Here is a 27,317-nt window from a genome sequence, read left to right as displayed (position 1 = left end):
TACGTTTCCCAATCCTCTCTCTCCCTCCCGATCTCTGCTCCATCTCTATCATTCTCCTCGCTTTCTCTCCAATGCATCTCTGCCGTCTCTTCTATCTCTCTCCATTGCGGTAGCCGTGAACCTCTCCTACTCGAAGAAAAAGACGCCGTGAAGTTCCTCTCCATAGGTTTGATATCTTCTTCTCTTTTTCTGTCTTTCAGATTTGATACATGCTAACTGTTTGATGAAATGGCCTACTATCTGTTTGTTGAAATGGCTAGATGAAATGGCCTGCTATCTGTTTGATGAAATGGATATACTTCATGCGTGCTATCTGTTTGATGAAATGGCATGCTATCTGGCCTTACTGATTTTTCAGGCTGCTGGGTACCGCTGCTCCATTCCCTGTTTTGGGTTCTTCAGCCTGGCTCAGTTCAGGGACGTCTGTCCATTTCCATTTGGATTTCTCAATTTAAATCATTCTTTCAAAATATCAAAATGTAACATATCATGTGAGATATGGGTCTCTTTTTTTTTCCCTCTCTTTTTGTGGTGGATGGTTCATATTACATTTTCAGGATTGTATGGACAAAGTATCAGATCGATTTTCGTCCTGTTGCCACTGAAAAATGAGTTTATCTCATTTTAGTTAACAGTTAGAGATTTTGATAAGGATAAAAAATAATCTCTAAAACCCATAATTTACATATGATCTCTAGTACATAATTACAGTTAATATCATTTTTTCAATGCAGTCAGACATGGCCTAAGAGTATGTGGACATACATGTAGTATCTTAATCTTCATTTGGTAACCATCAAATCGTATTATGGATTGTTTATTAGAACTATTCTAATATACACATTATTGAGTTAAATTCCAATTGCAATTAGTCCCTCTAATAACAAGCTTGTTTTCTTGGCCGAAAGAAAGAAAGAACAGGGAATGAAAGATTAGTGATGTCCTTTGAACTAAGGATTCTTGATCTTGTTGAGGTTGTTCATGCATTTTCTTCATTGCAAATTCCACCCTGGAACAAGGATGTCTTTATTTTCAGTTGCATCCTACAAATATTTTATTAACCTATCACAGTGGTGGGCAACTTTCTTTAGGTTGATTCCATTGCGATCTTTAGGTTAGATTCTTTTTTATGTTCAAATTAAATTTGATTTCTAGTTGTTGTCTTTATTTTGGTTCAAATTAAATTTGATTTCTAGTCGTTGTCTTTGTTTTGGCTTGATTAGAAATGTGCATATCCTTTGTTATTACCATTTAGGTTTGAGTCTTGTGATGCATGCAAATTCCATCTAACTTACAGATTTCCTTTTAAAATTGTTCTTTTACAGGGAGGACAATGTGGTATTTATGGTGCCAACTATCCTGAATGGATTATTATTATGGAGGTACGGTTATGCTTTTCCATGAACTTGATCATCATTCATGAATATGATAACCTCATGAAGTTTTTAATTTCTGCAAGTTTACTGTTCATGCGCATAGGCAGCCATCTAATACCGCCACATCTGCTAGCATGGCACACAAGTGTGAATTCATCAGTTGGCTCCACTGTGTAGATGCACCAGTCCTAAAATTAGGCTTGCCCACTCATCATATTGCACCAGCCCTAAACTCTTTGTCGCATGCAGAACCAGTGGCAGAGAATTGTCTATCGTTTGTCTGAGTTCGGGTTATCATTCCCTTTGAAATCTTATGCTGGACATGGGCAGCTTGAGGTAGATTCAACAGTGTGATTCTGTCAAGAAGTTGTGGTTGCAAGGTTTGTATCTGAAGCTATTGAAAGGGGTCAGGCAAGGGCTGAAACTGAAGCAGCTGCAGAGGCCGTCATTGATTCCAAGAACCATGAAATTTCATGGCTGCAAGATAAGGTATCGTGCTATGAAGCTGTGAACCATGAGATGTGCTAGAGGAATCAGGAAGTTAAAGGTATGGATTCTCTATTGCCTTTGTTTTCAGTTTCCTTTCAGTCATGCATCATATTGTGTGCATATTGCCCAACACTTCGTTACTTTGTAATGGGTGCCACTGCTAGCTAACTCTCATAATAATAAAAAATCTGCATATTTGTAATTTTATCCACTAGACTATTTGAATTTCCTTTTTTTTTTTTTTAGTTCTCATCAATTTTTTTCTCCAATTTTATCCACTGGACTGTTTGAATTTCCTTTCAGTTCCTCTAAAAAGTAAGCTCTCTCTCTCTCTCTCTCTCTCTCTCTCTCTCTCTCTCTCTCTCTCTCTCTCTCTCTCTCTCTCTCTCTCTCTCAAAATGCATAAAGGTTGGATGAGACATTCCATTAGTTCTGGGCACTTGTGAGAATGTGGACACAATCTGGAGATTCTGGACCCATTTTTTAAAATGTCATATTCATGTGGCTTATATTTCCATTGGGTGTAAGTAACTGGTGTTTTAAAATCTGGACCTGATCTGGACCCATTTTTGTGGGCAGTTTGGTCAAATGGGGTTTTCTGTACAAATGGGGTCCATGGTTCAGCGGTCCAAACTGTTTGTACAATGCACGAGCTGAAATTTGTACAGTGATGGATTTCTGTACAAATGGGGTCCATGGTTCAGCAAATATGTGTTCTAACTTTGTTTTCTCATCAGGTCCACCATAACTCTTTGAGTAACTTCTTTTATAGAAGTAATGATGGTTCATATAGATAATCTCCTAAAGGTTGTCAAGAATCATAGATGGCAAGAGCGAGGTTTTTGCAAATTATTGTGGACCATTTCATTAATGAGCATGTGATTCCAGTGGCTGATTCTTCTGAGGCAGATTATAGTTCCCAAGGAAAGGTATTACTCAACCTTCTACACATTTATAGGCTTCTGAAAGATGTTATTATTTTATTCCACTTTGTTTTCAGGCTGGTTTGAAACATGTTATGAAATTACAGCATGATTCTGGATTTAAAGAAGGCATATAATAAGGAAGGATCATTGTTACCTTACTGAGCTTTTATATAGGAGTAAGTATTCTGAAATGGGGTAGTGCTATTTGTGCAAAAATGCAATTTTACATGCATATATATACAAGAATTTTCTGACCTGTCTATATTTCATGAAGTGACTGAAATTATTTCAAAAATCAAAAGATTTGCTGAATCATTTACAAATCTTTTGTCGAGATATGATTGATACAGAGAATAGTCATGCAATCAAGGCATGCACGGGAGCAAAATCCAAACTTCCCAAATAGTAGGAACCACTTTAGATGAGGTATGGGCGTTAAGCGCCATAGGACAAAATCTCATGTGATTGAGTGGGCACTAGCATCAAAATCATTCCTCATTTTTTGGAGTGCTGGCAGGTGTTGCAAATCTTTTTGTTTTTATACTAGTAAATATGTGGCTTTGGCCTTTTTGTAATACAATCATCAATGTTTTTGAAAAAAAAGGGTATTTAGGGCCATAACAGGAACTAGATCTTTATGCATTAGTCCTTGCACTTGTATCACCTACATGAAATAGTACATACATAATTATGTATCCATTTAGTATGCTTATCTTATATACTAAATAATTAAAAAATAATAGGATAAGTCTAAAACTGTATCCAGCTGTATGCTGTATGTGGTATCCTGTTGATAACGAGTATTTAGTACTTTTGTCCTAAATCCATGGCAAGAAGAACACATTTATGGTTTAGTCCAGACAAGAATCGTCAACAACACCTATTTTACACAGCTGCATCGAACACTTGAGCTCTCCAGAGCCCACCAAGCTGTATATGTAAATCCACTCTCTTATGGTTGAAGGCGTGATTGGAGCTTGGCTGGTGGTTGTGTTAGTAGTTGTATGTAGTTGGTGCTTGGCTGGTGGCTGTGTTTGTAGTTGTATGTAGTTGAAGCAAGGCATGGAACTTTGAACGACTTTTTCAGCCCTCTTGAGAGGCTATGCAAGCTGGCCTTCATAGATGGTAACCCTCTTGAGAGGCTATGCATGCCAATCGTCGATCATACCCAATCATTAAGTGATCAAGTCCGAAATTCACAAATACAAAAAATTGAGCTGAACTATGATGGAACTGTGAAGCATTTTGGACTCAATTTTGGGAGTCTAATCGAAGGAGTTGCCTATTGTAATTGCTATCCCAGGTATGGTTTTTGCTTCTTCTCTTTTCAAAATCATCAAGTCATGTTGATGATATACAAGTTATGTTTCTTGTATGATGATGCCCTCCTTTGTAGCAAATTTTTTTTTTTTTTTGGAATGGTTTTTGCTTCTTCTCTTTTCAAAATCATCAAGTCATGTTGATGATATACAAGTTATGTTTCCTGTATGATGATGTACTCCTTTTATCATCCTTGCTGTTTCTGCCATGTATAATTTTGAAAGAATTGGGTCATTTCTTCTTTTGCAAGTTGCACATTTTCTCTCATTGGTATGAAATTTCATGTAGTTCTCGTTGCACTATATGAGGAGAATGACAAACCTTCCTCTTCAACTGAGTAAGTTCTCCAATACGAATATTGAAATTTCAAGTCTTATAACTGATTATTTATTTTGAACCATGTGTAGCACTGTCATGTATCTGATTATTGTTCAGATATTTTCTCATTTCATGCACCAGATCTAATGATTTTATCCGGTAATCTACATTCTGCATTTCAAACAATAAGAAGTCATTATTCCACGAAGTTATCTTTTGCTCTGAAGATGTCATGGGAAGAATATTTCCTAGTTGGATTTTTTTTTTTTTTTTTGGTAAACATGATAATTGAGGAATGTCTTATTTTCCTATTTCTTTCCACGCTGATGTTTTTTTTTTTAAAGATCTCCAACTCTTCAACAAATGGCATTATCTTACAGAATCAATGTCTCCCTATATGATATTTTTTTGGCAACTAGATGTAGATGCAACTTTTTTAGCATGCTTTCCATGTTTAAAGAGAGAGGCTCATTATGGAGAAGGACGCAGTCATTCAAGAGCATGCATCCCTAGAAAATCAATTGCAGAAGTAGATAACCTTACAAGCAAGGTGCTTAAACTTACAATCTAACCCTTTTTGCTGAACACAAAATGCACAAGTCTTTATTGCCTTTCCTATTGCAGGTTAGTTCCATAAGGAAGGAATATGATCAAGCCCAATTTGAGCTCAATTTGAGTCGTTCAAAGATGAAAGAATATGAATATAATGACTTATTATCCAAGAAAAACATCATTGAGGTATATTGTTGTATTTCTCAGCCTGTAAAGGATCTCATCTTTTTTAAAAAAAAAAAAAATTGAATTTGTTTATGTCTGAAGTTGTTTGTTTACTGTATTCTTCTCTTGCTTAGAATGATAAGTCAAAAATCAAGAAGGTGATTGAAGAGCTTGATGAAAGGAAGAAAGGAAACACTAAAAGTTACTTGGGTTGAAGTGAACAAGTGAGTCAACACTTCTCTGCTTTCATGTTCCAGTTCATATTTTGTTTTCTTTCAGTTGAAAATCAAGAATGCCATTTATGTATTTGCTCAAAATTAATGGAGCAGACCCGGATGTGCGTCGGAGCTATCCGGATGAGCGGGGGTTCCTGGAAGGTGGGAACCGCTATTATAACCATGATGAAGCTGTCCATTTTCTATGCACAGCATTGGAGGGGCCTGGCCATTTGGACAAGCCATGTTTATATATTTACTCAAAATTGATGAAGCAGACCCGGATGTGCGTCGGAGCTATCCGGATGTTGAGCGGGGGTCCCTGGAAGATAGGAACCACTGTTATGACCATGATAAAGCTGTCCATTTCCTATTGACAGCATTGGAAGGGCCTGGCCAATTGGAGTAGGCCGTGTTTATATCTGTATTTGCAGGGACCACACCCTTAACATATAACTTAAACCTATTCTCAAATCCCAAAACTTATAACTACAACATAAACCTATAAACTATAACCTAAACCTATAAACTATAACCTAAACCTATAACCTAAACTCAATTCCCTAAACTTTAACCTACAACCTAACCTAAACTTATTCTTAAATCCCAAAACTTATAACCTAAACCTTAACCTAAACTTATAACCCATAACCTATAACCTAACCTTAACCTAAAACCTAAAACCTAAACCTAAACTTATAACCTAAAACCTAAACCTAAACCTAAACCTAAAACCTAAATGTATTCTCAAATTCCTAAACCTAAACCTACACCTAATCCTAATCTCAACTCCCTAACCTAATCTTAAACCTAAACTTGAAAACCCAAAACCTAAACCCGATTCCGAACCCGAACCCGATTTCCTAAACCTAAACCTTAACCTATTCTCAATTCCTTAAAGCTATAACCTATAACCTATAACCTAAACCTAAACCTTAACCTAAACCTATAACCTAAACCTAAACCTTAACCTAAACCTAAACCTAAAACCTTAACTTAAACCAAAACCTATAAACTAAACCTTAACCCATAACCTATAACCTATAACCTAAACTTATAACCGATCGAGAACCTAACCTAAACCTAAAACCTAAACCTAAACCTATAACCTAAAACCTAAACCTAAACCTAAAACCTAAATGTATTCTAAAATCTCTAAACCTAAATGTACACCTAATCCTAATCTCAACTCCCTAACATAAACCTAAACCTAAACTTGAGAACCCAAACCTAAACCCGATCCCGAACCTGATTTCCTAAACCTAAACCTTAACATATTCTCAATTCCCTAAAGTTATAACCTATAACCTACACCTAAACCTAACCTAAACCTATAACCTTAGCCTAAACCTAAAACTTAAATGTATTCTCAAATCCTTAAACATAAACCTACACCTAATCCTAATCTCAACTCCTTAACCTAAACCTAAACTTGAAAATCCAAACTAAACTCGATCTGAAACCCGAACCCGATTTCCTAAACCTAAACCTTAACCTATTCTCAATTCCCTAAAGCTTTAACCTATAACCTATAACCTATAACCTAAACCTTAACCTAAACCTAAACCTATAACCTTAACCTAAACTAAAACTTATAACCTAAACCTTAACCTATAACCTATAACCTATAACCTAACCTTAACCTAAACCTAAAACTTAAACCTAAACCTATAACCTAAAACCTAAACCTAAACCTAAACCTAAAACCTAAATGTATTCTCAAATCCCTAAACCTAAACATACACCTAATCCTAATCTCAACTCCCTAACATAAACCAAAACCTAAACTTGAAAACCCAAACCTAAACCCGATCCCGAACCCGAACCTGATTTCCTAAACCTAAACCTTAATCTATTCTCAATTCCCTAAAGCTATAACCTATAACCTACACCTAAACCTAACCTAAACCTATAAACTTAACCTAAACCTAAAACCTAAACCTAAACCTAAACCTAAAACCTAAATGTATTCTCAAATCCTTAAACATAAACCTACACCTAATCCTAATCTCAACTCCTTAACCTAAACCTAAACTTGAAAACCCAAACTAAACCCGATCTCAAACTTGAACCCGATTTGCTAAACCTAAACCTTAACCTATTCTCAATTCCCTAAAGCTTTAACCTATAACCTAAACCTAAACCTTAACCTAAACCTAAACCTATAACCTTAACCTAAAATAAAACCTATAACCTAAACCTAAACCTTAACCTATAACCTATAACCTATAACCTAACCTTAACCTAAAACCTAAAACTTAAACTGAAACCTATAACCTAAAACCTAAACCTAAACCTAAAACCTAAATGTATCTCCAAATCCCTAAACCTAAACCTACACCTAATCCTAATCTCAACTCCCTAACCTAAACCTAAACCTAAACTTGAAAACCCAAACCTAAACCCGATCCCGAACCCGAACCTAATTTCCTAAACCTAAACTTTAACCTATTCTCAATTCCCTAAAGCTATAACTTATAACCTACACCTAAACCTAAAACCTAAACCTAAAACCTAAACCTAAACCTAAAACCTAAATGTATTCTCAAATCCTTAAACCTAAACCTACACTTAATCCTAATCTCAACTCCTTAACCTAAACCTAAACTTGGAAACCCAAACTAAACCCGATCTCAAACCCGAACCCAATTTCCTAAACCTAAACCTTAAACTATTCTCAATTCCCTAAAGCTTTAACCTATAACCTATAACCTAAACCTAAACATATAACCTTAACCTAAACTAAAACCTATAACCTAAACCTTAACCTATAACCTAACCTTAACCTAAACATAAAACCTAAACCTAAACTTATAACCTAAAATCTAAACCTAAACCTAAAACCTAAATGTATTCTCAAATTCCTAAACCTACACCTACACTTAATCCTAATCTCAACTCCCTAACCTAAACCTAAACCTAAATTTGAAAACCCAAACCTAAACCCGATCCCGAATCCGAACCTGATTTCCTAAATCTAAACCTTAACATATTCTCAATTCCCTAAAGCTATAACCTATAACCTACACCTAAACCTAACCTAAACCTATAAACTTAACCTAAACCTAAAACCTAAACCTAAACCTAAAACCTAAATGTATTCTCAAATCCTTAAACCTAAACCTACACCTAATCCTAATCTCAACTCCTTAACCTAAACCTAAACTTGAAAACCCAAGCTAAACCCAATCTCAAACCCGAACCCAATTTCCTAAACCTAAACCTTAACCTATTCTCAATTCCCTAAAGCTTTAACTTAAACCTAAACTTATAACCTAAACCTAAACCTTAACCTAAACCAAAACCAAAACCAAAACCTATAACCTAAACCTTAACCTATAACCTATAACCTAACCTTAACCTAAACCTAAAACCTAAACCTAAACCTAAACCTAAAACCTAAAACCTAAACCTAAACCTACACCTAATCCTAATCTCAACTCCCTAACCTAAACCTAAACCTACACCTAATCCTAATCTCAACTCCCTAACCTAAACCTAAACCTAAACTTGAAAACCCAAACCTAAACTCGATCTCAAACCCGAACCCCAACCCGATTTCCTAAACCTAAACCTTAACCTATTCTCAATTCCCTAAAGCTATAACTTATAACCTATAACCTAAACCTAACCTAAACCTATAACCTAAACCTAAACCTAAACCTATAACCTTATCCTAAACCTAGGTTTTGAGTTTAAAAGTCCATCCTAGGTTTGAACACATTACTCATGTTGGATTTTGCCATAGTTTAGAAGAATTGTAGGTACATTTTTTATTTCTCCATATATAAGTGTTTTATATATATATATATATATATATATATATATATATCTTTCTTCCTTTCGAGATGTGTACAAAGGCATGTTTGATTGATTGTGTCTATAAATGTTGTTTTATACAGGCTGACAAACTAAAGAAGTCAATGGAGGATGAAAATGAAGTCCACAAAAGTTACATCTGTAGTTTCAAGGAAAGAAGAAGCTCTATCTTCTACATTTATTGAAATTGACCGTTTGAAGGAAGAAAATTCTGTAAAAATGTGAGCATTATTGAATGCATATAGAGGGTGTTTACTGTGTTGGAGTGTATTTGTTTCTTGTACATGAGGGCACGCCTTAGTTGTAATTCTTATGATAGGTTGAGCAAAGTAAAGTATTGTTTATTTAGAAATGTGAATGTAGGATGCATTGTATGATTTGATTGCTATTTGTAATAAACGCACCTTTTCATTTTTTTCTGATTGCATTTTATATACTATTTATATCAACATTAAGCTTAGATGAGTTATTAATGACAGCAGGTTCTTGCAATGGAAACAGGTTGTATTATGACAATTTTTTAAAAAATAGGTAGAAATATAATCCGTAGCTATAGCTACGGCTTTTGTCTGTAGCTATTGGTATCTATTGCTATGGATATTATTGGTGCTATTGGTATCTACTGCTACGGATAAAATCCCTTTTGCTACGAATTATATCCGCAGCACGTCCACCGCAATTGGTGGGGTAGTTAAAGCTATTGCTACGGATATTACTATCTATTGCTACGGATATTATCCATAACTATTGGTAGCTATTGCTACGGATTATATCCGTAGCTATTGGTACCTATTGCAATTGATACCTTTTGCTACGGATATAGTCTGTAGCTGGATCTTTAGCTACCCCATCAATAGCGGCGAACGTGCTACGGATTTAATCCGTAGCAAAAGCACTTTTGCTATGGTTTTTGGCCGTAGCCTTTGCCCATTTTTCTTGTAGTGCTAGGGCATACAATAATCACAATCACACAAATGCAAGTGCATGAATCATACTATCAGACATGCAACAATCCTGCGCGTACCGAGCGCTCATGTGGGACAACTCCACCTATCAGGGAGCCCATAAACAATCTGCCCGAAGGTATATGCTATAATCAGTCACTCCTCATATTAGGCATATAAATGATGCGTATGATCATGAATCATGGATCTATACTAAACAAGTTATGTGATGATGGGCTCTGTCATAATGAAGATGGGCCTAGACAGCCTATGTGCTACAAGTATGGACCTATCAATGGGCCCTAGGGAGAGTCATAATGCGGACATTTACCCAGCATTATCCTAACAATGTGGACATCAAACCATCATTGCTCCCAAGGCATGGCCTGTCATGAACATCATTATATAAACTATGGAGGAATCACATATTGCAATGGGCCTTATGTACATCCCGTTGTGCCTCGACCCAAGGGCTCTAAATACATCAAATGGGTCACATCAGATGGGCCTCATATATATACAGCTGGACCTCAACATCGGGCCTCATATATTACATCAGGCCTAATTGAATGGGCCGAAACAATGCGCCGAATCAATTGGGCCAAGTCGAATGGGCCCAAACCAACCACACCATTCATCTATAGATAGAGATCTTTTTAGAGTATTATCACAAAATGAATCATATCTAAGGATCATCTGGACCATACCACAAATGGCAGTGATGATAATGATTTCCACTATTGAATTCCAATGGGCCCACCGTAGTATTTATTTTCCATTCAATCTATTCATAAGGTCACAAGGACCTGAATTAAGATGATAAACAAGTATCATACTGGTCTAAAACTTCTGTACCCAAAGGGTTTCAATGGTAGGCGTATAAACCCACTGTTTCTATAGTGTGGTCCACTTGATAATTAGATCTGTCTCATTTTATTATTATTATTATTATTATTTTATTTTATTTTTTGTCTTAAGCCTTGAGACGAACTGCCATATGGATAGAGGGTTTAGATGAAACGGTAGGACCCATGAGATTTGTCACCGTGATGTAGTGGCTGGCCACTGGAATTGGACCACCCTTTGAACGGTGTGGATACAACACATCCCCACAGCCCATGCTGCTGCTGCACGTGTGGGATCCCACTGTCCAGCGATGTGGACGGTGAGGACAAGACACATACACCATAATGGGTCCCACATGGGGCCCACCATTATTGTCCAAACTGTAGGTAAGGTCACACGGACCGGAGGCAGAGGAAAAAAACAAATTTTATATCTAATCTAAAACTTTTGTGACAACCCAAAAAGGGTTTCAATAGTAGCCGTTCAATCCTACTGTTCCCTGCCGTGGGACCACCTGAGTCCTAAGTACAGCTAATTTTTGGGGTGACCCGGAGTCAGAAGGGGGCCCACCCAATGCATGGTGTGGATATACATCACAGGTCACGGTGGGGCCCATGGCTGGGACTGTGGGTCCCTACCTTGTTAACGCCCACGGACCTCTGACGGTAGCAGCAGACGTTGCTACTGCTGTAGTTTTTTTTTTTAAATTAGTATTTCTGAGGAATTTCTTAGGTGGGGTCCGCATCAGGGAAATCAGACCCGGCCATTAGTTTCTACGGCCCCTGATTGACCAAATGAGACCAATATGTAATGTGTTATTGGTGTATAAAAATGTCGGGGTGGGTTTTGACGGTAAGGCTGCTGTTTTCTACGCTATGGCCCGCCTGATGATCAGATGGGCCTCATTTTTCAGCTCAACGCCTAAAATGGCCTGAAGAAAAGGATGGATGGCTTGGATTGAGTACATACATTAAGGTGGGGCCTGCATGAGTGGCCCACCAATTCCTTCTTCTTCTTTTTTTGGTTAGCTCATTAGTACACTCCCATGTCAGTACACGCACTCCATGTTATCCACCCCTACTTCGTCCAGGACGGCATGGACATCATGATGGGTCCCACATGCACGTGGCCCACCTGATGAGTCTAATATTTGTGTTTTTTCATCATTCAGGTCAGGCCCACTAGATGGCATGGATAAAGCAGATGGACGGTGTCAATAGAATACCTCCATCATGGTGGGTCCACGATCGGTGTGGATCTAGTGGACCACACCCATAACAAGAGAGAGAGAGAGATAGAGAGAGAGAGAGGTATGGTGAGATAGAGGGACCTCACCACTATGGGCCCCTCTTAATTAAATCACATACATCAAAATGGGTTCCACCAACAAGTGGGCCCTCAAATCATGAAATCAACGGTAGAAACTCAAAGATCACCCACCTCTTGCACTCCTCTTTGATCCCTTAGCCTCCTTAGCTCCTTGCCTTCAAGTTTAATGGTGGTAGATCATGAATGAACGGTTGAGATGTGAGATGAGAGGGTAGGAAAAGTGGGCCACACTTGTTGTTTAGGAAGGAGGGATCTTGGACGTGGGATGTTGCTTGGGAGATTTTTTGAGAAATGAGGGAGAGAGAGAGAGAAGTGATGGGGTGATAAGGATGGGTGATGGGTTGAGTGATGGGTTGTAAGAAAGGGATGGGTGGAGTGATGTGTTGTAAGAAAGGGATGGGTGGAGAGAGAGAGAGAGAGAGAGTTGACTTTGGGATGGGAGAGATGGGTTGCTAGTACTTGACTTATACTTGACATGAGTGATTGATTGATTGATTGATGGGATATGTTGTAGAGATTCCTTCAAAATTTACAACGCACGGCGTTTTTTCTCGAAATAAACGCGGGGCCACATCTTCTGACCTGGGTATCGGTTCGGTGCGTGAGTCGCGGCATTGGAACAGCGACGACGGCGCGGTCGCCAAGGTACAGGTTTCGATTCGAGCTGACGTTGGTATGTAGGACCCGGCTTAAGATCACGCGCAAACGTCAGATACAGGCCGAAGGTTGCCGAAATTAGACCGGAAGGACAGTAGAAGCCAACGGAATGGTACAGACCAAGATACGGGCCTTACAACTCTCCCTTCCAAATAAAAATTTCGTCCTCGAAATTTACACAATCATTGCAAGTAAACATAACTCATAATATAAGAGGAAACAAGACATCGTCATATAAAATTGGAGACAACATACAGGATACAACATACAATCAATCATCAAAGAGATGAGGATAACGCTCTCGAATCTCGGCCTTGCGCTCCCAAAATGCCTCATCAACAGAATGGTGACCCCACTGAGCCTTCACCAAGGGAATGACCTTGGTCTGGAGGACCTACTCCTTCTGATTAAGGATACGAACTGGCTGCTTAATATAAGAAGCGTCCTCACAAACCTCCAATGGCTGCAAATCGATAACAGGAAATAGGTCTGACCCACACTTTCTCAACATAGAGACGTGGAAAATGTTATGGACGCCAGACAACTGAGATGGTTAGGCAAGTCGATAGGCCACGGTGCCAATGCGCTCAATGATCTCAAAAGGTCATATGAATCTTGGGGCAAGCTTACCCTTCGCTCCAAATGGAACTACACCCTTCATGGGTGAGACCTTGAGATACACATGGTCCCCTACAACAAACTCAAAGGGACAATGCCGGCGATCAGTAAAACTCTTCTGCCAGCTCTGAGCTGTGCGCATCCTCTGCCTGATGATATCGATAACCTCGGATGTTTGCTGCACAAGCTCAAGTCCTAAGAGACGCCGCTCTCCAACCTCGGTCCAACAACTCGGAGATCTCCATGGTCTGTCATACAATGCCTCAAAAGGAGTCATGCCAATGGTCGCCTGATAGCTGTTGTTGTATGCGAACTCAGTCAATCGCAGATGCTCATCCTAGTTACCCCCGAAGTCAATCACGCAGGCCCGAAGCATATCCTAAAGGATCTGGTTGACCATCTCGGTCTGGCCATTGGTCTGCGGATGATACGCGGAGCTGAGCTGCAAATCAGTGTCCATCGCTCTCTGAAAGCTCCTCCAAAACTGAGACGTGAACCTCGAGTCTCAGTCAAAAATGATCGAGACCGGAACGCCGTGTAGTCTCACAATCTCGTCAATGAATAACCTCGTAAGCCGGTCCAAAGGCCAGGTCGTACGGATCGCAAGAAAATGTGCCGACTTCGTCAGACAATCCACGACAACTCAGATGGCGTCATGACCGCACCGAGTCCTCAAAAAACTCATAATAAATCTGTATATACGTGCTCCCACTTCCACATCGGGATGCTCAACGGTTGCAATAGACCAGGGGGTCTCTGATGATCGGCCTTGACACGCTAGCATGTGTCACACTTGGCTACAAAACTGTCGATCTGGCGCTTCATATCCGCCCAATAATACTGTCACCTCATATCACGATACATCTTCATCAAGCCAGGGTGGATAGAAATCTGCGATCGATGTACCTTAGTCATAAGATCTCTGCGCAACTCAGGAATATTCGGGACACATAATCGGCCTCTGAAGCGAAGTCCACCATCAGAACCAATCTGTCAATCTGTCTGGCTCTCAGATGCTGCCTCTACTCGGTAATCCTGTAATGACTCATCTATCTGCTGAGCCTCGATCACGCTTGTGACAAGAGAGGGTTGAATCGACAGGCTCGATAGCTGAACGATAGAAGATTGCAGACCAAAATCGAAGTCATACTCTGCTATATCCTTGAGCATCCTCCACTCCTGAATCATCATATGTGCCACCAGGCCTCGTGGTTGACGGCTGAGGGGATCCGCCACCACATTTGCCTTGCTTGGGTGGTACTGGAGGTCAAATCATAGTCCTTCAGAAGCTCCATCCAGTGTCTCTGCCTCATGTTCAGCTCGAACTGAGAAAATAGATACTTCAAGCTCTTGTGGTCGGAGAAGACTCAAACCTAACCCCATAGAGATAGTGTCTCCACACCTTCAGTACGAAGACGACTGCGGCCAGCTCTAAATCATGCGTAGGGTAGTTCAGCTCATAGACCTTGAGCTGTCAGGACGCGAAGGCTACAGGTCTGCCGTGCTGCATAAGGACAACACCTAAACCAATATGTGAGACATCTGTAAATACGATAAATCCATCACTCCCAGAGGGAAGGGTGAGGACAGGAGCGGAGTCAGACGGTCCTTCAACTCCATGAATGCTTGCTCACATGTGTCAGACCAAACAAAATTTGCACCCTTTCGAGTCAACCTGGTCAATGGGGCTGTAATACAGGAGAATCCCTCAATGAAACGCCGATAGTATCCCGTTAAACCAAAGAAATTGCGGATCTCGGACGTAGTAGTAGGCTGGCCTCACTGACGCACTGCCTCAACCTTTGAGAGGTCCACTACGACACCTTCCCTTGTCACCATGTGACCGAGGAATCTCACCTCCTCCTGCCAGAACTTACATTTCTCCAGCTTCGCATACAACTGGTGGGCATGAAGGGTCTGCAACGCAATCTCCAGATGCTGCATATGGTCCTCACTGGTCCTCGAATATATCCGAATGTCATCAATAAAAACCATAACAAACTGAACGAGATATGGATGGAAGACCTCATTCATTAACTACATGAAGACCGCAGGTATATTGGTCAGTCCGAAGGACATGACCTAAAACTCAAAATGACTGTAACGTGTCCTGAAAGCCGTCTTCGGGATGTCCTCCTCTCGAACACGAATCTGATGATACCCAAAACGCAGGTCAATCTTTGAAAAGAACTGTGCACCCTACAGCTGATCAAATAAATCATTTATCCTTGGGAGTGGGTACTTGTTCTTAATTGTGACCCGGTTGAGCTCACAGTAGTCTACGTAGAGCCTCAACGACTCATCCTTCTTCCTGACGAAGAGTACTGGCACTCCCCAAGGCAAACTGCTCGGACGAATAAATCCCAGCTCATGCAACTCGTCCAACTGTCACTGCAGCTCACGTAACTCCATTGGTGTCATACAGTACGGAGCCTTCGAGATAGGCGCGGTACCAGGCACGAGATCAATCTGGAACTCAATATGACGGCATGACGACAATCCCAGAATCTCTTGGAACATGTCGAGAAAATCACAAACCACCGGCAACTGATCGATACAAGCGGTAAAAGGCTCCTCAACGGCACAGGACATCAAGCAAGACAATGGCTCTCATCGGGCTCGGCAATAAAATGAAATTATGGCAAGCCTGGTATGCAAAACGTGACTGTCATCCCGGAACAGTCCAAGATAGCGTGGTACTCGGTAAGCCAATCCATGCCTAAGATAATGTCGAAATCTGTCATTGGCAGTATAAATAAGTCAGTGGGCAAAAAGATATCATCGCCCAGAATAGGGAAAGACGAATAAAAATGGCCTAACACTATAGTTTTCCCCCAAGGGCATCGATATGGTCAATCCCCCACTAGCAGGCTCTGTCGGTAATCCAGTCGATTTGTAAAAATTCTTAGACATCAATGAGTGCGAAGCACCAAAATCAAATAACACTCGGGCAATGCATGAAGAGACTAGAAGTATACCCTCAACAACTCCTCCAGATAACTGTGAATCCTACTGAGCCGCGTAGAACCTATCCTGAGTTGGCTGGGGAGGTGCATGTCCCTTCTGAGGTCCTTGGTGCTGTTGCTGCCTTTGCGGTAACCTGTACTGATGTCTCTGCTGTTGCTGGAGTCTCGGCGGTTGAGGTGGCTGCGGTCACTGCCGATAGGGTCACTGCTGCTGTGGGGGCTGTTGCGGTGCTCTTGACTACTGCTGTGAATGCTGCTGTGGTGTTCTCAGTGGTTGTAGATGAAGGCGAGGGCACTCAGACAGGTGGTGCCCTGTCCTACCACATCTAAAACAAGTCCCTGAAAATGGCTGCTTGGGTGGCACTGAAGGTGCTGTTGGTGCTGCTGGTGCCCTAAGAGGTGGGTGGCTCCTGTACCTCTATGGCCGTCGATGCTGCTGGGAGCTACTAGAGGGGGCCTGCTTCTTTCGATTTCAACCCCTCCTTTGATCTCGATCACCCTGTGAGCTGGCCTACTTAGTCTCGTAAATCTGGGCTCTCCGCACTATGCCTGAAAAGTCAGGAGCTCGTGCCCAATCACACGACCTTGAAGGCCGTAATGTAAACCGTTCTCGAAACGGTGGGCCTTTCGCCCCTCATCATCAACCATATATGGCACGAACCTCGATAGTGCCACAAATTGGGCCACGTACTGCGCCACGGTCATGTCCCCCTACACCAGAGTCTCAAACTCCAGTGCTCTCTGACGTTGAATGTGGTCAGGGAAGTACTGCTCCTCGAATAGGTCGTTAGAGTCCTCCCATGTCCAGACAGAATCAGGTCCTTTAACACTGGTAACAGAGGTCCATCAGTGCTCTGCCTCAACCTGGAGAAGGAATACAGCCAATCGGACTCGCTGCTAGGTCGTACATGACATAATATAAAAAATCTTCTCCACATCGGAGCGCCATCTCTCAGCGGCTGTCGGATCTGGCTCGCCCTGGAAACGCGGAGGATCGAGTTGTTTGAACTCTCAAGGAAGGGTGCTCGCACGGTCCTACTTTGCCTGGGCTGGTGAAACAACTGGGCGCCTGCTCTGCCCCTGAAGCGCAGTAGTCATAGCGTCCAACATCTGCTATAGCTGCAAGGCACTCACAGGCATGGTCGTATCCGCACCGACATCAGGTGGAGGAACGTCATCCTTAGGCAGGGGAGAAGGGATCTCTGGCGGTGGAACGGGAGGCGCAGGTGGTAAAGCGGGAGCATTAGGTGGTGGAGCGGGAGTCGATCGGGTTACTCTCCTACGCGACATATCCTATATGAAGAATAAGGACGCCGATCAACCTTGAGAATCGCACGTTAGGAAATTCAATCAGAAGGTTATGCACTCGGAACCTACACTTATAGAAAATATGTGATGTTATTCTCGGTTATTCCCAAGTTATACTCTGATACCAACTTTTTTCACGCCTCAAACTCAAAAACCGGGCTCACAAAATTCCTGATCGCCGACTCCCCATTCTCGACTTCCGGCATCTATACACCAGGTTCCGATCCTGGGATCCTACAAGGAGGATTTCAAGCATGATTTTGATTCAGTATAAGCATAACCATAAGCATAACCCATAAACAATCACCACAAGAATACCATCACAAAATCCACTATGATAAAAAACTTTAAGTACAATGCGTAAAAAAGAAAAATACAAGATGATGATAATAACAGAAACTCAAAAGCTCGACTGCACGCTCCAACTCTGATGAGGCTACGACTGCGTCCAAGCATCACTTGCACGCATCGATCGTGCATAAGCTTATAGAAAGCTTGAGGGTGGTGTAAGTGTGTGCGCAATATAAGTGTAATATCTCAAAAAATTTCGTACAAAGACCCGAGCACCACCTCAACAAGAATTCTCTTAGGACTCAATCCATTAGCAATTAAATGTGAATTAACTAGTGCTAAACTCGATTACTTGTGAAGATTAGTACCAACCACGTTAAATACGATCTGTAAGACCCAAAACCTGTAGAATCGTTAGTGCTACGTTACCCTGAAATCTAGGATTCAATGCTAAACCCAGTTGCTCTCGGGAGTACTTGGAAACTTTGTATCGAACCTGGACAGCACGTCAAAAGTCCAATAGTGATAAACTTAGACAATTATGACCACCTTGTTGGGCTTGACAATCACCTCGAAAATCAAGTCCAGATGATGTCCTAAGACGATTTGCATGAGTCCGGAGTGAAGAGTGTGAGAAAGGTGAATTTTTTTAGAAATTAAATATGAATTTAAGTAATCTGAGTCGTGTCGCTTGCGCGTCAATTATAAGTATTCCGATCGTTGGATTCTAACCCAAATTCACCCTCGGATCAAGGAAGATGGCCCACACATGTCAAAGTGCTTGTGGCCCTGATCGAGTTTCGGTGACCATTGAATTGAAATTGGTCCGCCATGAGTGATCTGGAAACCCGATCGGACTGACAATTTAACTTGCTTGAGATCCAATATTAGTGAGCTTAAGTCCGACCGCATTCAGAAAAAGGACCTCCAAAAATGCTCCATTGAATCGAAATAGACCCGATTTGGTTATAACCTTGGTATGCCTTGGCCCTGGGCTAATTCCATCAATTTTAGGCCTATATAAAGACCTTAAACCCTCACTCTCAAATTCCATACGAAATTTCCAAACCCTAGCTAAGAGAGAGAGAGAGGAAAAGAGAGAGAAAGTGAGAGAGAAGTTGGTGAATCATCTTGGAATTCTTTCCAGTTACCCTGCGTACCTAATCCATTGCATCTGAATCATTATTCCGGTAATTCTAATCTCATTTTTAGGTAAGTCAATTAAACCCTAACCTATTTTGAAACTTAGAATAGTTTAAGTGTTGATGTACCTAATCTAATTCATGCCTTAGGTTACCTATTTGCCGTTGACGAAGACTTATCGTTTAAATCAAATCCATTGCGCAATTTCTAGTTTAAGGTGCGGACTATATTCGTATAGGTTATGGTTTTCAAAGCTTTCAATGTCAGTTAATGATTTATTACCGACGTGGGTGCCATTTTACATGCCAAATGCGATATCTGTTTCGTTTTACATATATAGATAATCTTGTTGTAAGTAGTGTGATTCATGTGTTTGTTGAAATGTTTGTATGCATTTGGAATTTGGTATTGTGATTGCCATGATTAATTGTTGTAGGAATATGATTGTTATTTATGTGACAACTCCTTGTCAAAAGGATTTGCCCGACTATGTAATATGGCTGACATATGTGATGTATGTTGCTAAGTGTAGTCTAAGTGCTTGTGAAAATGCCTGAATAAGTTCGTATTTAGTAAGGTGTGAATTATGAGGGAGTTGAGATATAAAATCCCAACTACTTCCTTATATGTACTATTTCTTCCTTGAATTTTTAGTCAACTATCCATGTTAACTATGTGTTTGATTTCCTTCATGCAAGTTGTTAATTTTACCGCCTTACTTATGAATGGATTCTTATTATCTTGCATTTTATAATATGTTTGCTATTATGGTTGAATGTGTATGGGGCCACGTTATGGTCCAAGCAATCGGTAAAAAGCTTCGAGTTCTTGACTGAGGTCGCTTTCGTCACGTAGGACGTGTTTGACGAACCCGAGTCGTAGCAGGGTTGTCGGCAGTGGTTTGGCCACATAGAGTGTTTGCGCACTTCATATCATTCAACTCAATGTGCGCTCGTGCTAGTCAAGCTTGTCAAGTAACCCGATTGTCCCGGTGGATGTTCATCATGTATGAACACTACTGTTTGAATCTAAGGTACCAAACTTACCAGTGCAATCCTGTTAACCATGGTGCCTCGATCCGCTAAGACTCATGAGCCGGGCATGGTGGTATGAGACACTGTGGTCGAGCTGTTGGCCTATGCTGGGGTGATGAGCCTCCCCGTAGTGACCACTGAGCAATCCAGACTCGTGAGTCGATTATGGTGGTATGGGACACTATATTCGTGTTGTCGGCTTACATTGATTGGTGATGAGCCCTTTGTAGTGACCTCGAGCATACCTTGATACTGCATTGAGGCGACGAGCCTTATTGTAGTAACTAAGGTATGATTAGGCATGCATTGATTGGTGACGAGCCCTTTGCAGCGACCTAGAACCATAATATTGTATGAGATTGTTTAGGACTGACGACCCTAGAATGGATCACCGTTTGGGAATTGATATAAGAAAGGTACCTTAGCTTCCCAATCTTGCTATGTGAAAAGGACTAATAACAACTTGGTAATCATGTTCATGCACCACATTACATGTGCCTTGGCGTTGTGGAGCACTGCGGGAGGTTGTCATGCGTACCGTAAGATGAAGACGCTGAGGGAGTGTAGGTGAGGGCATGCATCATTTCTACATACATCCTTGCATTAACAAGAGTAATTAGGATATGTTTGATTATATTACTTTATCATTACTGCTTGATTGAATTGATAACATGTTAACTTTTACTGTATAGTTCCACTGAGTTGATCACTCACTCCCACGTTCTGGGACGGTGTTTAAACACCAACCAGACTCTGTCTTAGATGCAGATGATGATGCGACCCACGAGGCAGAGCAGGAGTATGAGGATGACGAGGAGGCGTTCTCCTTTATGCAGTTCTCAGGTGGGTTTATGTGAGCCGTGTCCTGAGCTACGGGGATTCAGGGTTATTGTTGCAGTGGTTTATTTCATTTTGATACTTGTATTTTGATACAAACATTATAATTATGACCTGGTAGAGCATACATACCTCAGGGACTTATATATATATATATATATTTCTTCAGTCTTTCGTTTGCATATTTCACCTGTCCTTGGATTATGTTTGTAGTTTGGCTTAATCTACTTCATGTTTTATGCACTAATACTGACAATATACATTCATCATTACATATGGTGCATAAGTGATGTTTTGAAACTCGGGAGCTGAGTTATGCTCGACCCCCGAATTTCAGGGCGTTACAAGTTGGTATCAGAGCATGATTTGGATTAAACCAGACCTGAGTTATGGTCATGCAACGCACACTGACGCCACCTTAGTGTAGGAGGGTGCGAGATAAATCTAGAAACAATGCAGGATTCCCAGTTGCACTAATCGACGAAAGTTTATTGAAAATGATCGCTGAGATCGAGTCCGTGCACACTCTTGATCACACATAACGACCCCAAATCACTTCTAGACCATCCATCGACAGGTTTAGACCATGTAGCATCCCATCCTAGCCATTAAAGATCTGGTAAACTTGAATCTGTATCAGGTTCTATTCAATGTGACCCAAAATGAGTCAAAACGGACTAGGGGCCCAATCAGGGCATTTTCAGGGGGACCTACGGTGGGACACACATCATTTTCTGACCCAGGGGACAGGACGACCTCGCCTAAATGGTGAGCCCTCACTAAACACTCTAGAGACCGACGAGGCCCTCGCCTGTTTGGTGAGCCCTCGCCGCCCCGCGGGCTTGGACGTGCGGGCCGGCTCGGGCCGAAGCAGTTAGGTCCTAGTGTGGCCCACTCCTTCATGGTCGAACATTTATAACCTCTCCCAAACCCTCCTTCCTTCACAAATCATCCTTCCAAGCTTTCCTTTTCTTGAAATTTCTCTCACAACCCCATAAAAATCCCTCTCTAAACCCTTTCTTCTTCCATTTTTGTGCACCCTCACTCTACCCATCTCAAAACCCACCTCCATTGCTAATTTCCCTTTCTTTTCTTTCCATTTAAGCACTCAAATCCCTACTTTGAGTCTCAAATTTATGGAAGCCCCATCATTCCTTCCATTTCCCTCTTTTCTTTCATTTTTTATGGCCCTATTCGAGCTTATTATGGCCATATTTTTCATTTCCACCATTCTCTATTTCATGGGGAAGAAGAGAGCTCCCGTTGATAAAGCCGGGCCTAGTCGCCCAACCTGTTCAAGGAGGCCGAGAGGCGCCACCGCGAGCACAACCGCCACTTGAGAGTTTCAGACAAAGCGGGAACTCGATCCGCAAGCTCCCGTTGGAAGGACTTTGTTGGTGGAGCTATCTCATGGAGTTTATGAGGGCTGTAGGGTCCTTTTTGAAGCTCATGTAGATGCGCTGCTATTTGGAGAATATCTCTTATTTGAGCGCTTGAAAGAGGCCAGGTGGGGTGTGCTATTTGAGGGCGAATACCGTGTAAATGTGGGTACTGTCCGAGCTTTCTATGCCCACATTCGAGAACCTTTGCTGGAGCCATTGCAGTTCAAGATCCCTTGCGGAAGAGATCAGGAGGCCACAATCAACATTGCTTTGATATCCCGACTTCTGAACGTGCTGCTTGGCGAGGTTCATGCAAGTGAGAAGAATCTGAGTAGTGCACGTGAAAGGGATCACCGCACGTGGTTCCTTTGTGGTTGTCTAGTTGAATGGCAGCCTAACAGAAGCCTTTTAGCAACTAACATGACGGATGACTTTCGCTTGTTTCACCACATCTGCACATTCAACGTCTATCCTAGGTGGAGTAACTGCAGTGAGTGCACGTGCCTGATGGTGGATTTCTTGTATCAGGTGGGGCAAGGAGAGAAGCTGTGTGTGCTTACATACATCTTGCGATAGATAGTCCTTATCGCATGTTCGAATGGAAGGACTGAATCACTCCCATTTGGCCGACTCATATGTAAGATTGCACATGAGTTTGGCTATAGACTTGGGGCGAAAAGGCCGGTACCTATCTGTTACATCAATGAGATGACTCTTAATCAGATGGACATCGGGCCACGACGACGACAAGCTCTACTTGAAGAAAGTGAGGATGAGACTGAGCGAAGAGGAAAAGAGTAATGAAGAAGGTGGAGCTGAAATAGAAGAAGAAGAAGAAGAGTAGGACGAGGAAGAAGTGGAGGCCCAGGACATGAGTGAGAGTTTTCCTCCTACGGCATCAGAGCAGGGCACGGATTAGGCCGCCAGGGATGCTCGTATAGCTCGATTTGAGGAGGGTCAGGCTGTCCTACGACAAGACATTATGGATCTTTGGTGCCTCGTGAAACATAAGTTCAAGAAGGTGACTCACACTCTGAAATCTATCCTATGTTGCCTGTAGGATAAGGGTGCCCCTCCTCCATCACCAGATTCCGACGAGTAGTCGCATATGTAGTCGTCCTTTACCCTGTTTTATTACTTGTTATTGTGTGTAGCCGTTATAGGCATAGTAATTTGAAAGTTGTTTTATTGTTTGAAGCTTAAGTTATATTAGCTCTCATGCTTTCTCTGTCGCGATCCTTGTAATGCTGCACTTCTTGTATTGTGACAATTTTATTAATTGAAATGCATGTTGTTTTCCTTAAGTTGTGATGTAAATGCTGTGTGGGTGGATTATATGGATGTTAAATCTCACAGGTTGCACCCTCTGTTGAATATAGGGTATGCCTCCTAAGGGCTCGAGGACTTCGGCCCGTCTCTCTTTGGGCGAGTCGCTTGACAGGGTCTCCCCCCTAAGCGATAGCCAGACGGACCCCCAGTCGGGCCCCGTCTCATTTTGGTGCTGGGCCGAACTCTCAGTCAGCTATTGGCCCCGCTGCTGGGCCGACTCCTGTGACACCATCTATGGTTCCTCCAGTCACGCCTTCAGTTCCTGAGTAGAATCGTGCATCTACGTCGACGCCTTATGCATCTCCGTCCGCTCTGCCTCCTGATAGGTTAGAGCAGATGATGTTGTTGATACAGTAGCAGCAGATCCAGCAGCAGCAATTTTTGTCTACCATGGCTGGTATCTTTGCTCAATCGATGGGGGCGACTCCACCTGCTTCACCTATGCACCCATCTGGGAACGCTAGTGCTAGTGGCACATTTGAGCGATTCCAACGCTTACGACCTCCCACATTCACGGGTACTCATAGACCCAAGGAGGCCGAGTACTGGATTAACCGCATCTCTAAGATGTTGAGGCCGCTTCATTGTTCTGAGGCGGAGCAAGTCGAACTTGCCTCCTTCATGTTTGAGAAGGAGGCCAGTTTATGGTGGGACAGTGTTCTTCGCACAGTTGCGGAGGGTTTCGTGTGGATGTGGGAGGCGTTTGAGACTCGCTTCCACGAGAAGTATTTCCCAGTCACTTACCGACACGAGAAAGAGAGTGAGTTCTTTCGCCTTCGTCAGGGAGGGATGTTGGTGACAGAGTATTAGAACCGGTTTACGGAGCTGGGTAGGTATGCTCCTTTGCTTCTGGGTGATTAGTCGATGCGGATGCGGTATTTTTCTGAGGGGTTGAGGCCTGAGATTTGATTGAAGATGTGCTGTGATAGCATCTCTTCTTGTGCTGAGTTGGTGAGCATGTCCCTGCGAGCTGAGCAGGACGGGGACAGGTTGTCCCTTATGCGAGCACTATAGTTCCCAGACCGAGACCTGACTTTCCGAGTAGATCATTTCTCGGCAAGAGGCCATGGGCAGATTCTCCTCCGAGACGTGCAGCATCGCCGGCTAAGCTGATGCGTTCAGATTTGCGCTGTACATACTGTGGAAAAGTCGGGCATTTGGATCGTAATTACTTCACGAGAATGCGGGACAGTGGATTTACGCCGCCACAGAGGATCAGTCGTCCGATGCCTCAGGTCATATCACTCACCCCTTCATTAAGCACCAGCTCACCCATCTTTCAGACCTTCCGTACCTTGCTTCAGGCCACCTCAACGGCCTATGGTACCACCACCGGATCGCCCACAGCAGGCTCGAGTTCACACACTTACAGCTGAAGCGCCTGGGGCTGACTTAGCACTGAGATCTTTTGATGTTTCAGCTCACATCCAAGGTATTCCTGTCTTCGCGGCAGTTAAGCACCTGAGTTTGAGCACTGTTACTATGAAGGGAATGACACTCACTCTGCTACAGGGACCTCCTCTGATATTACCAGGGTTTGTATGGGTTGTTCGATAGATCTAGGGAGCAGATCGATTCTAGTTGACTTGTTTTTCGCACCTCTATATCATTACGACATCATTTTGGGCATGAATTGGCTCACGAAGATGTGAGCAGAGATTGATTGTGAGGCTAGACTGGTGACAGCTCATGGACCTGAGGGCGAGACATTTACTTTCCCTGTTCAGGTCAGTTACCCTTCTCGATTTGGTTGTTATACTTCTCTATTGGAGAGTATTGCTGGTTCGGCGCTTGAAAACACACCAGTGGTTTGGAATTTTGAGAATGTATTCGAGACGATTCCTGGATTACCCCCTCGGCGCGAGATTGATTTTACCAATAATCTCATGCCTGGTGCGACACCTATTTCATTGCCCACCTATCGCATGCCTCCGAGTGAAATGGAGGAATTGAGGAAGCAGATTGATGGCTTGTTGAATTTGGGCTTTATTTGACCTAGTGTGTCCCCTTGGGGAGCACCTGTTCTGTTTGCCAAGAAGAAGGATGGATCCTTGCGATTATGTATAGATTATCACAGGTTGAATCAGGTGACAATGAAGAACAAGTATCCCTTGCCTAGGATCAATGATCTGTTTGATCAGTTGAAGGGGGCACGACACTTTTCAAAGATAGATTTACAGTTAGGGTATCATCAGTTGCGTGTCAAGGATAAGGACGTGCAGAAGACCGCATTCAGAACTAGCTTCAGCCATTACGAGTTCCTTGTGATGTCATTCGGTCTTACGAACGCACCGGCTGTGTTTATGGATCTGATGAATAGGGTGTTTCGGCCGTTTTTGTTCCGATTCATCATTGTCTTTATCGATGACATTTTGATATACTCTACGAGTTGTGGAGAGCACAAGGAGCACCTAAGAGCGGTCTTGGATGCTCTCAGGAAGAATCAGCTTTTTGCACAGTATAAGAAATGTGACTTCTGGAAAGAGGAAGTCAAGTTCCTAGGACATGTGGTGTCCAAGGAAGGGATAGCAGTCGACCTCGCTAAGGTAGCTGCAGTTCAGGACTGGGAGCAGCCTGGTTCGGTTATTGAGGTGAGAAGCTTTTTGGGCCTAGCAAGCTATTATCAATGCTTCATACGAGATTTCTCGAAGATAGTCAGATCGTTGTCTCAGTTGACATGGAAAGACTTGAAGTTTGCCTGGAATGAGAAGGCCGAAACAGCTTTTTAGGAGCTGAAGGACAAGTTGATGTCCGCCCCTGTGCTAGTACTGTCAGAGCAAGGGGTTAAGTATATGATATATACTGACGCCTCTCGCATTGGTCTTGGTTGTGTCCTTATGCAGAAGGATAGGGTGATTGCATATGCCTCGGGACAGTTGAGGAAACATGAAGAGAATTACCCTACACATGACCTGGAGTTGGCAGCTGTCATTTTCGCACTAAAGCTCTGGAGACATTACCACTACGGAGAAGAGTTCGAGCTCTTTTGCGACCACTAGAGCCTTAAGTATATATTCACTCAGCGTGACTTGAATAAGAGGCAACACCGATGGATGGAAACCTTGAAGGACTTTAAGTTCGAGGTCTCCTACCATCCGGGCAAGGCAAGCCTTGTGGCAGACGTGTTGAGTCGCAAGAAGACTATAAAGTTTGCGGCTCCGCTAATGATAGCAGAATGGGACATGATGAAGTTTGTGCGAGACTTTGAGTAGAAACTCACGGTGGAAGAGCCGTATGAGGTTATCGCACACATTCGAGTACAACCCCTCATTGATGATAGGATCATTGCAGCTCAGGCAGATGATGAGTTACTGGCGAAGATGAGAGAGTGGGTTCGTATAGATAAGGACTCCGAGTGGAGTGTTGGTTCAGATGAGGGCCTACGATATCGTGGCCGCTTATGTGTCCCAGATGTTCCTGACTTGAGACGGGAGGTTCTCGAGTCAGCCCATA

The 27,317-nt window shown here is 42.4% G+C and overlaps 2 long non-coding RNA genes across 3 annotated transcripts in view; one reads left to right on the top strand and one right to left on the bottom strand.

Moving 5' to 3' along the window:
- LOC131236397 (uncharacterized) overlaps window positions 1-27,317 on the bottom strand; it is a 44,964-nt gene that overhangs the window by 5,978 nt on the left and 11,669 nt on the right. The window lies entirely within an intron of this gene.
- On the top strand, window positions 2,219-3,382 carry LOC131236396 (uncharacterized). The gene is made up of 2 exons (XR_009166722.1): window positions 2,219-2,794; window positions 2,866-3,382. It is a non-coding gene; the product is annotated as an uncharacterized LOC131236396 (long non-coding RNA).

This window comes from Magnolia sinica, unplaced genomic scaffold (assembly GCF_029962835.1).
Source record: "Magnolia sinica isolate HGM2019 unplaced genomic scaffold, MsV1 ctg90, whole genome shotgun sequence".
Lineage (NCBI taxonomy): Eukaryota > Viridiplantae > Streptophyta > Magnoliopsida > Magnoliales > Magnoliaceae > Magnolia > Magnolia sinica.
The sequence above is the reverse complement of the archived record's forward strand: the minus strand, read 5'-3'. Positions and strand labels throughout refer to the sequence as shown.